The sequence below is a fragment of the Heptranchias perlo genome, chromosome 14 (genome assembly GCF_035084215.1).
Source record: "Heptranchias perlo isolate sHepPer1 chromosome 14, sHepPer1.hap1, whole genome shotgun sequence".
In the NCBI taxonomy this organism is placed as follows: Eukaryota; Metazoa; Chordata; class Chondrichthyes; order Hexanchiformes; family Hexanchidae; genus Heptranchias; species Heptranchias perlo.
Genome location: NC_090338.1, coordinates 37,053,393 through 37,068,939, shown reverse-complemented (window position 1 = coordinate 37,068,939; position 15,547 = coordinate 37,053,393). Strand labels below are relative to the sequence as shown.

Genomic DNA, 15,547 nt, shown 5'->3' with positions numbered 1-15,547 from the left:
CTTAATGAAACTTGCATGAGTCACTTGAAACAACAAAGTTTCAGCTCACTAGTGTAAAGTAATAGAGGTCAAGATATTCCCCTTGAGCAGTCAGTAAAGCAATTCTCCATCACCTAATCACAAGGTACATACGCAAGAGCACGGCGTACATATGAAACTTGACCACTTTCACTACACCCTCATATTCATTGCTAATTTTCCTTAGTACGAACTACCTGCATTTATATAGCTGCTTTAACGTAGTAAAATGGCCCAAGGACTGTAACCAGGCAAAAATTTACAAACCAAAAAGGCAGCGACACCAGGACAGGTGACCAAAAGCTTGGTCAAAGAGATAGGTTTTAAGGAGCGTCTTAAACGAGAGAATTCCAGAACTTAGGGCCTAGATGGCTGAAGGCACATCCGTCATTGGTGGTGGCAAAGGAAGTGGAGGATGCACAAGAGGCCAGAGTTAGAGGAACGCAGAGTTGTGAGGGTTGTAAGGCTAGAGGAGGTTACAGAGATAGGGCGGGATTAACACGAGAATGGGAATTTTAAAATTGAGGAGTTGGTCGGCCGGAAGCCGATGTAGGTCAGCGAGAGGAGGGATAATGCTCACTTTTATACTTATAAAGACATGGAATACTCACTTTCCAAGGCAGTAACAAATCTCAAGGTTTGAAAAAAAGATGTCACTTGAGCTTCACACTTAAAATTTGTGACATCTGAATCCTTGACACAGCAACTGCCTTGCAGAATACTCTAAACTGAATAATCCAACATAGAAGAAACTTGTTAAGGAAATGAACAAGACTAATCAAGTGGCAGACATTTTATCATAGAAGTTAACACAGATTATTTTAACCCCATGTAACTTACTGATGGCATATTTAGAATATCTTAGGCACCTGACATTCAAGAGAGCAGTGATGTATCAGGCAGTTGAGGAGAGGCATGGATGATTCTAAGACTTGCATCTCAGTTATGATGGGCAAAGCCCAATCTCATAAATTAACAATCTTCACATTTTACATTTATCAACATTAAATGAATCAGCTGAAGAACAGTACATGAACTTCAATTTGTCTAGACACTCTCACTTGTTGGGGTGAGGGTAAAAGGGAAGAAAGTAAAAGAGAATATCAACCCTGAGCAAATGGGCCAAAGAAAGTACAGTACTGGAAAATTCCAGAGATTTAAGACATGCACTGTGTGCTACAACCTGCAAAAAGTATAGTACACAGGTTTTAGGACTGAAAATGCTGCAGTCTCAGTTTTCTAGCACAAGGATGCATTCTACTTTTCCACAGCTCACTAATGGGAGTATGGTAGCATTATGTTCGGTAAACCCTACATGTTTGCTACAGTCAGTATCTTCAAGCAAAAAAAAGCTCACAGCTGTGGACAGAAAGGGGAGTGGGGTGAGGGGCTACAGTTACCTCTCATACCAATTAAACGTACTTTCTGGTGACCTACTTGAGGAGTAGCACTGTTGTCTAAAACTGGGTAAACATCAAAATTTAGACTGAGACTGGAGGGCGGTGGAGGGAGGAGAGAATTTTGGGGGAAGCATCACTGGAACTGGACTCAACTTTTCATATTTGTCCAGCATTGACACTATGCATCAGCATTAGGTCCTTCAGGGAAAAGGGAGGGGGCAAGGGCAGAGAGACACTAAGATTTAGATTTGCTAAGCCCTAAATGTAAAGCTTTAGATTCCACTCCAACTAACTGCAGATCACCTTCCTTTCCCCATACAACTGAACAGTCTAAGAAACAGTGTCTTAATTACATGCGTTATAAATAAGGTCTTAAAGATCAAGAAAAATTAAATAATTGTTCTTCATGCACTAGTTTAGTGCAATGAATCAAGTACCAATAATTGTCACAACTCTTTTCAAATGGCTACCAAACAGAGCACAGGCAAGTGCTGAATGGTTTATTCCTGTGTTAACATTTCTATGCTGCATACAGTCAATCCCTCACATCTCTCCCACTCTGCAAAAAGCAAGAAATACATGGCTGGATATGTTGACTTTACTACTACTACTAAAATGGGGAAGTTAGCAATGCCAAACAGGCTCAGATGAGGACAATTATCAGAATAATTAGCATGTTTCAATATACACGTTCTAACTACTGCTAAGAGCCAACTTTAAGTTTCTATTAAATTGAAAATGCCTGTAGATTGTGCAAGGACAATAAAAAGAGGTAGAAGCAATTCAGTTTTGAGGTCTTAATAAATTAACTTAGAATGATACAGTGCAACAAGTTTCAATTTCAACAAACTGTACTTCCGTGGCCCCTTTAATGTAGCAAACATTACATTGTGCTTCACAAAAGGGCGAGAAGTCAAGCTTAGAGTTGACCACAGGAGATGGAACTTTACAGCATAGGAGGCAGGCATTTGGTCCACTGTTGTGCTACTTCTTGGTTAGTGCAATCCAAAACTAACCCCACTCTCTCCTTAAAACCCTGTATCGCCTGCTTCAAATATTTATTCAGTTTTCCCTTAAAAGATGCAATGGCCTCTGCCTCAACAGCTTGTGGTAAAGAATTCCATGCTCCAACAACGTGGTCTACATGGACTTCAGCAAAGCCTTTGACAAGGTACCGCATGGTAGGTTGTTACATAAGGTTAAATCTCATGGGATCCAAGGTGAGGTAGCCAATTGGATACAAAATTGGTTTGACGACAGAGGACAGAGGGTGGTTGTAGAGGGTTGTTTTTCAAACTGGATGCCTGTGTCCAGCGGTGTGCCTCAGGGATCGGTGCTGGGTCCGCTGTTATTTGTTATTTATATTAATGATTTGGATGAGAATTTAGGAGGCATGGTTAGTAAGTTTGCAGATGACACCAAGATTGGTGGCATTGTGGACAGTGAAGGAGGTTATCTAGGATTGCAACGGGACCTTGATAAATTGGGCCAGTGGGCCGATGAATGGCAGATGGAGTTTAATTTAGATAAATGTGAGGTGATGCATTTTGGTAGATCGAATCGGGCCAGGACCTACTCCGTTAATGGTAGGGCGTTGGGGAGAGTTATAGAACAAAGAGATCTAGGAGTGCAGGTTCATAGCTCCTTGAAAGTGGAGTCACAGGTGGATAGGGTGGTGAAGAAGGCATTCGGCATGCTTGGTTTCATTGGTCAGAACATTGAATGCAGGAGTTGGGATGTCTTGTTGAAGTTGTACAGGGCATTGGTGAGGCCACACTTGGAATACTGTGTACAGTTCTGGTCACCCTATTATAGAAAGGATATTATTAAACTAGAAAGAGTGCAGAAAAGATTTACTAGGATGCTACCGGGACTTGATGGTTTGACTTATAGGGAGGGGTTAGACAGACTGGGACTTTTTTCCCTGGAGAGTAGGAGGTTAAGGGGTGATCTTATAGAAGTCGATAAAATAATGAGGGGCATAGATAAGGTAGATAGTCAAAATCTTTTCCCAAAGGTCGGGGAGTCTATAACGAGGGGGCATAGATTTAAGGTGAGAGGGGAGAGATACTAAAGGGTCCAGAGGGGCAATTTTTTCACTCAAAGGGTGGTGAGTGTCTGGAACGAGCTGCCAGAGGCAGTAGTAGAGGCGGGTACAATTTTGTCTTTTAAAAAGCATTTGGACAGTTACATGGGTAAGATGGGTATAGAGGGATATGGGCCAAGTGCAGGAAATTGGGACTAGCTTAGTGGTATAAACTGGGCGACATGGACATGTTGGGCCGAAGGGCCTGTTTCCATGTTGTAACTTCTATGATTCTATGATTCTATAACCCTCTGCATAAAGAAATTTTGCCTAACCTCTCTCCTCACTATTAAATCTCCTCAGTTTTTTTTTTACTGCTCCAGTGGAAATAGTCCTATGATCTTGTCTCTCCTCATAACTATAGTTTCCCATCCCCGGCAGTATGGTCATGATTCCACATTGCATGATCTCTCATAGCTTTAATGTCCCTATTTATAATGGGATGCCTATATCTGTATGTTAGAACTGTGGATTATCCAATATTTTATACCAATTTGTTATTTCTTTATTCTTGTTCTCCATACCCTATTTATAAAACTCAAAAGGCTGTTGGCCTTATTACAGCTTTATCTGTCTGAGAATTATGTATTTTAACACACAAGCCTCTCCATTCGTCCACACACTTCAACATGTTTCCATTGAGTGTATGCTTGCAGTCCTTGTTTTTCCTCCCAAAATGTATTGCATTTATCCACATTAAAATGCATCTGCCATGTCTACATCTTCCTGAAATCTTTAACAGTCCTCCTCACTGTTTGCCAACCCTCCTAGATTTGAGTCATCAAATTTTGATACCATATTCTCTATCCAAATCATCTAAAAGGGATCTTTCTATCTAGGGATAGACAGGCATTTCGGCAAACGCCGACATGAGTTCGGCACGACGTGTTGCCTCCCTGGTGCCAGGGTAAAGGACATCACAGGGGCTGCAGAACATTTTGTGGGAGAGAAAGGGGAACAGCCAGAAGTCATGGTCCATGTGGGAACCAATGACATAGGAAGGAAAAGGGTTGAGGTCTGCAGTCAGAGTTTCAGGAGCTAAGGAGGAAGTTAAAAAGCAGGACCTCAAAAGGTAGTAATCTCTGGATTACTCCAAGTGCCACACACTAGTGAGTATAGGACTGGTAGGATAAGACAGGTTAATACGTAGCTGGAGCAATGGTGCAGCTTCAGATTCCTGGGGCATTGGAACCAGTTCTGGGGCAGGAGGGACCTGTTCAAGATGGACGTGCTGCACCTCAACAGAGCTGAGAAGAATGTCCTTGTGGGGAGGTTAACCAGTGCTGTGAGGGAGGGTTTAAACTAATTTGGCAGGGGGATGGGCACCAGGATGAAACATTAGAGAGGAGAAACAAGGTTCACTGAGGTTTGGGAGGGACAAGTAGCACTAGTGTAATTGATAGTTCAGAAATTGAAGGGATCAGATGGGGCAAATGCAAGGCAATCCAAGATGCATTGAGTGAATTCGCATAAACACACGTAATGTGGTAAATAAGGTTGGTGAGCTGCAGGCTCAAGTCGTCACGTGACTGTGATATGGTGGCAATAACAGAGACCTGGCTCAAAGACGCAGAGGATTGGGTACAATATTCTGGCTACAAGGCATTCAGGAAAGAAAGAGAAGGAAAGAAAGGAGGGGGGTGACAGTAATGATTAAAGAAACTATTATAGCACTGGAAAGGGATAATGTTGTTGAGGGGTCAAAGACAGAATTTATTTGGTTGGCATTAAGGAACAATACAAGAGCTATTACGCTACCGGGTGCATACTTTCGGTCATCAAATAGTGGGAAGGAGACAGGGGAGAACATTTGCAGGCAAATTACAGGAAGATGCAGGAGCTAGAGTAGTGATAATGGGGGGGCTTTCATTATCCCAATAGAGACTGGGACAGTAACAGTGCAGAGGGCAAAGAGGGGGAGGAATTCCTGAAATGTATTCAAGAGAACTTTCTGGAACTGTGTGTTTCCAGCCCAACCAGGAAGGAAACAGTGCTGGGATCTAGTTCTGGGGAATGAAGTGGGGCATGTTTCGGTGGGAGAGCATTTGGGGAATAGTGGTCATAATATCATTAGGTTTGGAAGAGTTCTGGAAAAGGACAAGGAACAATCAAATGTGAAAATGCTTAACTGGAGGGGGGCAAATTTCAATGAGCTAAAAAGGGATCTTGCCCAGGTGGATTGGAATCAAAAATTGGAAGGCAACACAGTAATTGAACAATGGGAGGCCTTCAAGGAGGAGTTAGTTCGGGTACAGGCTAGACATATTCCTACGAGGGGGAAAGGAAGGGCATCCAAAGCTAGAGCTCCCTGGATGACTTAAAGATATAGAGATTAAAATGAAACAGAAAAAGGAGGCTTATTATTAATATAAGGTTCAAAATTCAGTAGAGAACCAGGCTGAATACAGAAAGAACAGAGGAGATCTAAAAAAGGGAATAAGAGGAGCAAAGAAAGTATGAAAATAGATTAGCAGAAAACATAAAAGGGAACCCAAAAGTCTTTCATGAAGATACAAATAATAAAAGGGTAGCCAAAGGAAGGGTGGGACCGACTAGGGACAAAAAAGATCTTCTTGTAGAGGCAGAGGGCATGGCTGAAGAACTAAATGAATACTTCGCATCGCTCTTCACTAGAGAAAAGGATGCTGCCATTGGATCAGTAAAGGAGGAGGGAGTAGCGATATTGGATAGGATAAAAATAGATAAAAGAGGTACTTAAAAGATTGGCAGTGCTCAAAGTAGAAAAATCACCCGGTCCAGATGGGATGCATCAGAGGTTACTAAAAGGAAGTAGAATCATAGAATAGAAAATTTACGGTACAGGAGGTGGCCATTCGGCACATCATGTCCACGCCAGCTGAAAAGGAGCCACCCAGCATAATCCCATTTTCCAACACTTGGTCCGTCGGTCACGGCATTTCAGGTGCACATCCAAGTACTTTTTAAAAAGTAGTTGAGGGTTTCTGCCTCTACCACCCTTTCAGGCAGTGAGTTCCAGACCCCTACCACCCTCGGTGAAAAAAAATCTTTCCTCAACTCCCCTCTATTTCTACCAATTACTTTAAATCTATGCCCCCTGGGTATTAACCTTTCTGCTAAGGGAAATAGGTCCTTCCTATCCACTGTATCCAGTCCCCTCAATTTTGTACACCCCAATTAAATCTCCCCTCAGCCTCCTTTGTTCCAAAGAGATCAACCCAGCCTATCCAATCTTTCCTCCTGGCTAAAATTCTCCAGTCCTGGAAACAACCTCGTAAATCTCCTCTGTACCCACTCTAGTGTAATTACATCCTTCCTGTAATGTGGTGACCAGAACGGTACACAGTACTCAAGCTGTGGCCTAACTGGTGTTTTATACAGTTTCAGCATAACCTCCCTGCTCTTATATTCTATGCCTCGGCTAATAAAGGAAAGTATTCCATATGCCTTCTTAACCACCTTAACCTATCTGTCCTGCTACCTGCAGGGATCTGTGGACATGCACTCCAAGGTCCCTCACTTCCTCCAAACCTTTCAGTATCATCCCATTTATTGTGCACTCCCTTGCCTTGTTTGCCCTCCCCAAATGCATTAACTCACTTCTCCGGATTGAATTCCATTTGCCACTTTTCTGCCCACCTGACCAGTCCATTGATATCTTCCTGCAGTCTACTGCTTTCCTCCTCACTATCAACCATGGCCAATTTTTGTATCATCTGCAAACTTCTTAATCATGCCCGCTACAGTTAAGTCCAAATCATTAATATATCTCACAAAAAGCAAGGGACCTGGTACTGAGCCCTGCGGAACCCCACTGGAAACAGCCTTCCAGTCACAAAATCACCCATCGACCATTACCCTTTGCTTCCTGCCACTGAGCCAATTTTGGATCCAACTTGCCACTCTCCCTTGGATCCGATGGGCTCGTACTCTTTTGACCAGTCTGCCATGTGGGACGTTGTCAAAAGCCTTGCTAAAATCCGTGTAGACTACATTAAATGCACTACCCTCATCGAACCTCCTTGTTACCGCCTCAAAAAATTCAATCAAGTTAGTCAGACACGACCTTCCCTTAACAATTCCATGTGACTGGCCTTGATTACTCCGTGCCTTCCTAAGTGACGGTTCATCCTATCCCTCAAAATTGATGCCAACAATTTGCCCACCATTGAGGTTAGACTGACTGACCAAGTAAGGGTGGAAATTGCGGAGGCTCTGACCACAACCTTCCAATCATCCTTAGATATGGGGGTAGTGCCAGTGGACTGGAGGATTGCAAATGTTACACCCCAGTTCAAAAAAAGGGAGGTGGATAAACCCAATAATTACAGGCCAGTCAGCCTGCGGGAACTTTTAGAAACAATAATCCGGGACAAAATTAATTGACACTTGGAAAAGTATGGGCTAATTAATGAAAGTCAGCATGGATTTGTTAAAGGGTAATCATGTTTGACTAACTTGATTGAGTTCTTTGATGAAGTAACGGAGAAGGTTGATGTGGGTAGTGCGGCTGATGTGTATGTTGACTTTCAAAAGGCATTTGATAAAGTACCACATAATAAACTTGTTAGCAAAATTAAAACCCAAGGGATTAAAGGTACAGTGGCAGTGTGGATACAAAATTGGCTAAGGGACAGAAAGCAGAGAGTAGTGGTGAACATATGTTTTTGAGACTGGAAGGAAGTATACAGTGGTGTTCCCCAGGAGTCAGTATTAGGATCACTGCTCTTACTGATCGATATTAACGACCTGAACTTGGGTATAGTGGGTATAATTTCAAAGTTTGCAGATGCCACGAAATTCAAATGTAGTAAACAATGAGGAGGATAGTAACAGACTTCAGGAGGACAGAGTGACTGGTGAAATGGGCAGACACACGGCAGATGAAATTTAATGCCGAGAAGTGCGAAGTGATGTATTTTGGTGGGAAGAATGAGAGGCAATATAAACGAAATGGTACAATTTTAAAGTGGTGTAGGAACAGAGACACCTGGGGTTGCACATACACAAATGTTTGAAGGTGGCAGGACAAGTTGAGAAGGCTGTTAAAACAGCAGATGGGATCCTGGGCTTTATTAATAGAGACATGGAGTACAAAAGCAAGGAAGTTATGCTAAACCTTTATAAAACACTGGTTAGGCCTCAGCTGGAGTACTGTGTTCAATTCTGGGCACCACACTTTAGGAAGGATGTCAAGGCCTTAGATAGGGTGCAGAAGAGATTTACTAGAATGGTACCAGGGATGAGGGACTTCAGTTATGTGGAGAGATTGGAGAAGCTGGGGTTGTTCTTAAAACAGAGAAGGTTAAGGGCAGATTTGATAGAGGTGTTCAAAATCATGAAGGGATTTGAGAGTGTAAATAAGGAGGAACTGTTTCCAGTGGCAGAAGGGTCAGTAACCAGAGGACACAGATTGACAGTGAACAGCAAAAGTGCCAGAGGCAACATGAGGAAACGTTTTTTTTTTAAAAACAGCTATTTGTAATTATCTGGAATGCACTGCCTGAAAGGGTGGTGAAAGCAGATCCAATAGTAACTTTCAAAAAGGAATTAGATAAATACTTGAAGGGAAAAAAATTATACGGCTATGTAGAAAGAGCAGGGGAATGGGACTAATTGGATAACTCTTTCAAAGAGCCGGCAGACACAATGGGCCAAATGGCCTTCTCCTGTGCTGTACCTATGATATCGACTATGAACAAAAATGGATTCAGAACCGACCCCTTGGATGCACCACTTCCAGCCCCTCTCCAATCCGAACATTCATTTACCCTAATTCTTTCCTGTCCATTAACCAATTTTAAAAAGCAAGGATGAGCATGAGGCAAGGGTGTAAACAGACAGTCTTGGTGATAGATAGTGTATAGTCTGAAACTCCACTCATGGTCAAACAGGAAACCAAGGCTGCACTTTGTCTCATTCAGCCTGAACAAACAGCTAGTGGATAGAATCAGGCTTCAGGACCAAACTGGATGGCTTTGGTCTTGCCAATGCTAAGTTGGTGAAAATCCAGACTCATCCATGATTTTTGATGTCAGATAGCATTTTACCGAATGAGGTAAAGGTGGTCGCAGGCATGTAGAACTGGGCACTATCAGCATACATAGAAAGCTGATTTATGCTTAATGATGTCACCGAGGGGCAGCATGTAGATGAAGAAAAGGAAGTCCAAGAATGGAACCTTGGGGCACTCCTGAGGTGGCAGTATGGGTGGGGAAACAGGAAGCATTACAGATGTGGTGATTGTGTTGATACATGCAGGAGTGAAACCATGCATTGTTAGTTTAAGGCTATTTTGACTAACATCTTTTTCAATAGCTTATTCAGTTCCAAATTTGTTCAATATATAACTGGAATGCTCATGTTGCAAGCCAGTAACAAATATCAATGTTTAGCAACCACAAATTGCTTCAGCTTCACTTTGGAATTAATGTTAACACCTGAACCTTTCAATGCCATAACTAATTGTAACACACCCCAGCCTATCCATATGATAGATGAGGATGAGCTAATTTCAACTAGCTATCAACAAAGCTAATTGAGTTTTTGGCTAATATAATTTAGAACATTCTTCAATCTTGTATAGAGGATTGAGCAAAATTGTGTGTGAAGTTTAGGAGGATTAAAAGAGAACATTTCAAAGGTGTAAGAACCATAGTAGTACTGATGATAAAAATGAAGCAACATGAAAGTTGTGCTGAGGGAGAGGCTGGAAGTTAGAATAAGATCACCTACCAAACAAGTTCTTTCCTGGAACCTGGCCAGTACTGCAAATTAGATGTTAGAAGCGACGTCTCAGCAATGGTACCATTATTCAAATCTTGGACAGACTTTGTGCTTTATGGAGTTAAGAGCTTTAGCATTAAGAAATATATCTATCTCCTTCTTGAATATATTTAATGACTTGGCCGCCACTACCTTCTGTGGTAGAGAATTCTACAGGTTCACCACCCTCTGAGTGAAGAAATTTCTCCTCATCTTGGTTCTAAATGGCATACCCCGTATCCTGAGACTGTGACCCCGGTTACGGACTCCCCAGCAATCGGTAACATCCTCCCTGCATCTAGTCTGTCTGGTCCTGTTAGAATTTTATATGTTTCGATGAGATCACTTCTCATTCTTCTAAACTCTAGTGAATGTAGGCCTAGTCGACCCAATCTCTCCTCATAAGTCAGTCCTGCCATCCCAGGAATCAGTCTGGTAAACCTTCGTTGCACTCCCTCCATGGCAAGGACATCCTTCCTCAGATAAGGAGACCAAAACTGCACCAAGGCCCTGTATAACTGCAGTAATGATGTGGAGATGCCGGTGATGGACTGGGGTTGACAATTGTAAACAATTTTACAACACCAAGTTATAGTCCAGCAATTTTATTTTAAATTCACAAGCTTTCGGAGACTTCCTCCTTCCTCAGGTAAATGTTCAGGATCTCCTTGAAGCCTACGCATTTATACATATAGAACAATACATGGTGTTTACAGACTGCCCCTGCAACTGCCCGTTGCCAAGGCAATCACCGTGTTCAGACAGAGAGGTGTCACCTGCAGAACCCCCGAATACACATTCAACAAAAAAACAAACAGGAAAAAAAAAGAGAAGAAAAACAGTCTCAAGTCCCGGCCTCAACCGGGATCTTGGGTTCATGTCACGCTACACGTTACCCCACCAGCGAACAAATGTTATCTGTTTTTAATATAATGGGTCATTTGCTGGCTCTCTCTGCCTTCCGGATGTTTCTGCCTCTCTCTGTTTTTCTTCTCTGTTTTTTTTTTCCTGTTTGTTTTTTTGTTGAATGTGTATTCGGGGGTTCTGCAGGTGACACCTCTCTGTCTGAACACGGTGATTGCCTTGGCAACGGGCAGTTGCAGGGGCAGTCTGTAAACACCATGTATTGTTCTATATGTATAAATGCGTAGGCTTCAAGGAGATCCTGAACATTTACCTGAGGAAGGAGGAAGTCTCCGAAAGCTTGTGAATTTAAAATAAAATTGCTGGACTATAACTTGGTGTTGTAAAATTGTTTATAACTGCAGTAAGACATCCCTGCTCCTGTACTCAAATCCTCTTGCAATGAACGCCAACATACCATTCGCCTTCCTAGCTGCTTGCTGCACCTGAATGCTCGCTTTCAGCGATTGGTGCACAAGGACACCCAGGTCTCGTTGCATCTCCCCTTTTCCCAATCTATCACCATTCAGATAATAATCTGCCTTTCTGTATTTACAACCAAAGTGGATAACCTCACATTTATCCATGTTATACTGCATCTGCCATGTTCTTGCCCACTCACCCAACTTGTCTAAATCACATTGGAGCCTCTTTGCATCCTCCTCACAGCTCACATTCCACCCCAGCTTTGTGTGGTCTGCAAACTTGGAAATGTTTCATTCAGTTCCCTCATCCAAATCATTGATATATATTGTAAATAGCTGGGGCCCAAGCACTGATCCGTGCGGTACCCCACTAGTAACTGCCTGCTACCCGGAAAAAGACCCATTTATTCCTACTCTCTGTTTCCTGGAGACAGCATTAACAATGGAAGTATGAGAGTTCCATTTGAGCTCAAAGGAGATCATCAATAAGTGAAGGACTATCTGTGAAGTCAAAGGTAAGAGATCCTAACTGTTGGTTGAATTCGAGAGCCATGAAGAAACTACATCTTCAAAGAAATGAAAAACAAAATTTCAATGCTTCATCGAAGGCCATGGAGCGAATCAGGATGTAGACGTATGAAAATTGTGTTCACTAAGGGTGGGATATGTGAAAGAAGTTGATGAACATACAGAGCAATCATCAGCAGAAGAGTAGATAGGAGCTGGTGGGGGTCATCGACATGAAGCAGGAACAGGATAAGATATATAATGAGCCCTGGAAAACTGCGAGTCGATTTTAAAAAAGTCACAGGAAAACCCATCAACGAGAGCAGATAGAGCAATTTGAGGGTAAACGAAAAAGGCATAAACATAGCTTTGGTACAAACAATTACTTGCATTTATATGGCGCCTTTAACATAATAAAATGTCCCAAGGCACTTTACAGGAACGTTAGCAAACAAAATGTGACACTGAGCCACATAAGGAGGTGTCAGGACAAGTGACCAAGAGCTTGGTCAAAGAGGTAGGTTTTAAGGAGTGTCTTAAAGGAGGACAGCAAGATAGGGATGGAATTCCAGAGCTTAGGGCCTAGGCAGCTGGTGCAGCGATGAAAATCGGGGATGCGCTAGAAGCCAGAATTGGAGGAGCGCAGATATCAGAGGGTTGTAGGGCCGGAGGAGGTTACAGAGATTGGAAGGGGCAAGGCCATGGAGGGATTTAAAAACAAGGATGAGAATTTTAAAATCGAGGCGATGCCACACCAGAAGCCAATGTAGATTAGCGAGCACAGGGGTGATGGGTAAGCAGGACTTGGTGCAAGTTAGGATACAGGCAGCAGAGTTTTGGATGAGCTCAAGTTTATGGAGGTTGGAAGATGGGAGACCGGCCAGGAGAGCACTGGAATAGTCAGGTCTAGAGGTAACAAAGGCATGGATCAGGGTTTCAGCAACAAATGAGCTGAAGCAGGAGCAGAGACAAGTGATGATAGACGTGGAAGTAGGTGGTCTTGGTGATGGAGCGGATGCGTGGTCGGAAGCTCATCTCAGGGTCAAATAGGATGCCAAGGTCGCGAACTGTCTTATTCAGCATCAGACAGTGGTCAGGGAGAGGAATGGAGTTTGTGGCAGGGACCAATGTCAAAGGGGCCGGGCCGGCCAGGGACAGAGAGGAGGGGAGGCCAGAGACAGATTAGGTGCGGCCAGGGACGGGGTGGGAGGCGGATCATTGTATTTTACTTCTAATGCAAGGTTGAATTAGATTTAGTGAACAGATTTTATGGTAGCTACACACAATGAAGAATTAAGCAAATGAAAATATGCAGTACTCTAGATATACATCCTTCTTGTCAACTTTTTTCTTAGTAAACATCCAGTCCTCACATTTCCCTCATCTGGCTGCGGTAACATTCACGGGCATCATTTATATTAAGATCTACAAGCAACTTTTAAAAAGTTTCTCACAGAAACTTACACTAAACTTAAGTAAATATGCCCGTGTAAAAGAAATTTGGTTTTTAAAACCATAACAGGAGATACAGTACTTAACCTTCAGATGCTAAAGTTAGAACTACCATTGTAACAAGCTATCAAATTGTTATGAGCTAGGAGTTAATGGCCTGCTTAACTTACATGGCCATAATTCGCTTCATCCGCATTCAAGTTTCATCATTTAAGGTAAACCCTCAAAACTTGAAATTGCGTGAGCAACAAATTATAACATTTGTGCATTTTTAGCTTCAACCAGATCCAATCTGTTAAGAAAGATGATTGTCTCTGCAACCAACAATCATAGATTGGGTTAATTCACAAGGGAGTTTGGAAGAGAGCATCAAGGATTTGCTTGGAAGTAGTATACGACCAAGGGAATCATACTTGGCTTGTTGCACCTGGAAGTGTTACTTAATTCCAGTAGTCATATAGACCGTGGGGGGCAGACTTTATGGGCCACATGGCCTTTTTCATCCCAAACTACTTATGAACATGGAGAGAATAGAAACAAAATCTCAAGATTTATTCTGTCACCAATATACTCTTTGGAAAGTTAGCAAAAATGCAATCCATATGCTAAGTTTCTCACTTAGGTTCAGGTTGACATTGTTGTCTAGCATGCCAAGTTTTGAACCATCTACTTCAGGAATGATGTCAGGGCTATGGACAGAGCGCAGAAGAGATTTACTAAGATACCAGGGTTGGGTGGTTTTAGCTACAAAATGAAATTCTTGCTAGAATAGAGGTGAAGAGGAGTAAAAATAGAAAATGCTGGAACCCAGCAGGTCAAACAGCATTTATCAACAATTAACTTTTTGGGTGTGGAGCCTTAATCGAAGTATTTAGTCAAAGCTAATTTCTCTCTTTTCTCCACAGATACCATCAGACCTGCTGAGTGCTTCCAGCATTTTCTGTTTTGTTTCATATTTCTAGCAGCTGCAGTTTTCTGCTTTTTGCTCATAAGGTTAAAAGGAGAGCTGATCAAGGTGTTCAAAATTCTAAGAGGTCCTGATAAATTAAATAAGGAATAACTATTTCCACTGGCCAGTGAACCCATAACTAGTTGGCATCAATTTAAAAATCACCAAAAGAACAAAGGAAGATTTTTTTAATATCCAGCCTTATTAGGATTTGAAATGCCCTACCAGAAATATTGATGGAAACATAACCTCTAATAGTTCACTTCTATAAAGGAAGTAGATAAATATTTGAAAAGAAAAATGTATGAGAGCTGGTACAAGTGCGATGGGCTGAAAGGATTTTACAGCACAGAAGACCAATGATTCTAGCTGTAACTTGGAAGTAGAGCTTCAAATACATCTATACAAGTAGAAAAACATTTCACCCAAATTCCCAGTCAATAAAGCAGGCTCAGAGGATAAACGTACAAAACGAAAACTGTGCTTTACACTTCATCAGGGGAACAACTTTCTGTACACTACAGCCCTTAATGTTGAAAATGTGTTGTTTTCACCTGTTATTCACACTTCACAGGGTGGCTCAAAGGACATTCAATCGCAGCAGCTGCACGTGGTAAATAAATATTGCTCGTTTCGGCTTCTTGCACCACCCGTCAGTGTATTTTGAATTACAATTAAATGTAATATTACAGCAATATGTACAGCACAAGCTTTTCCCCCACGTTATCTACTTTAAAAGGTCATTTCGTTCGAAGTTCGCGTCTATGAACTAAATACGTAGTTTTAAAAACTTAACCGGTTTTTCAGATCATGCGAAAATGTAGATAATCATAAAAATGTGGTGGTAAAGTTGAAATACTTGAGAATCGCAAATGCAAAACTATTACTTTTCCCCTAAACGTATGCTTAGTTCCCCTTTTCGCACATACTACACCTATGTTCACTTACCAACTGAAGTGGTGAAATGCTATACCATACAAAAAGAACAGATACAGTAATTTGCAGACTGAATGAGTACCCCCAAATCACACATCCCTAGTATTACCATTATCAAACTGGGGCG

General features: G+C 42.0%; 1 protein-coding gene across 4 annotated transcripts in view; it reads right to left on the bottom strand.

The window, feature by feature from the left end:
- Nucleotides 1-15,547, bottom strand: part of cnot6a (CCR4-NOT transcription complex, subunit 6a) — a 79,527-nt gene that overhangs the window by 63,357 nt on the left and 623 nt on the right. The window contains exon 1 of one of the 4 annotated variants that reach the window (XM_067996286.1): nt 15,433-15,535. The exons of the other annotated variants lie outside the window; for them this stretch is intronic. The gene's annotated coding sequence lies outside the window, so the exon portion shown is untranslated. Of the gene's footprint in view, nt 1-15,432; nt 15,536-15,547 lie in introns of those variants that run through there. 4 annotated transcript variants of the gene reach the window in all.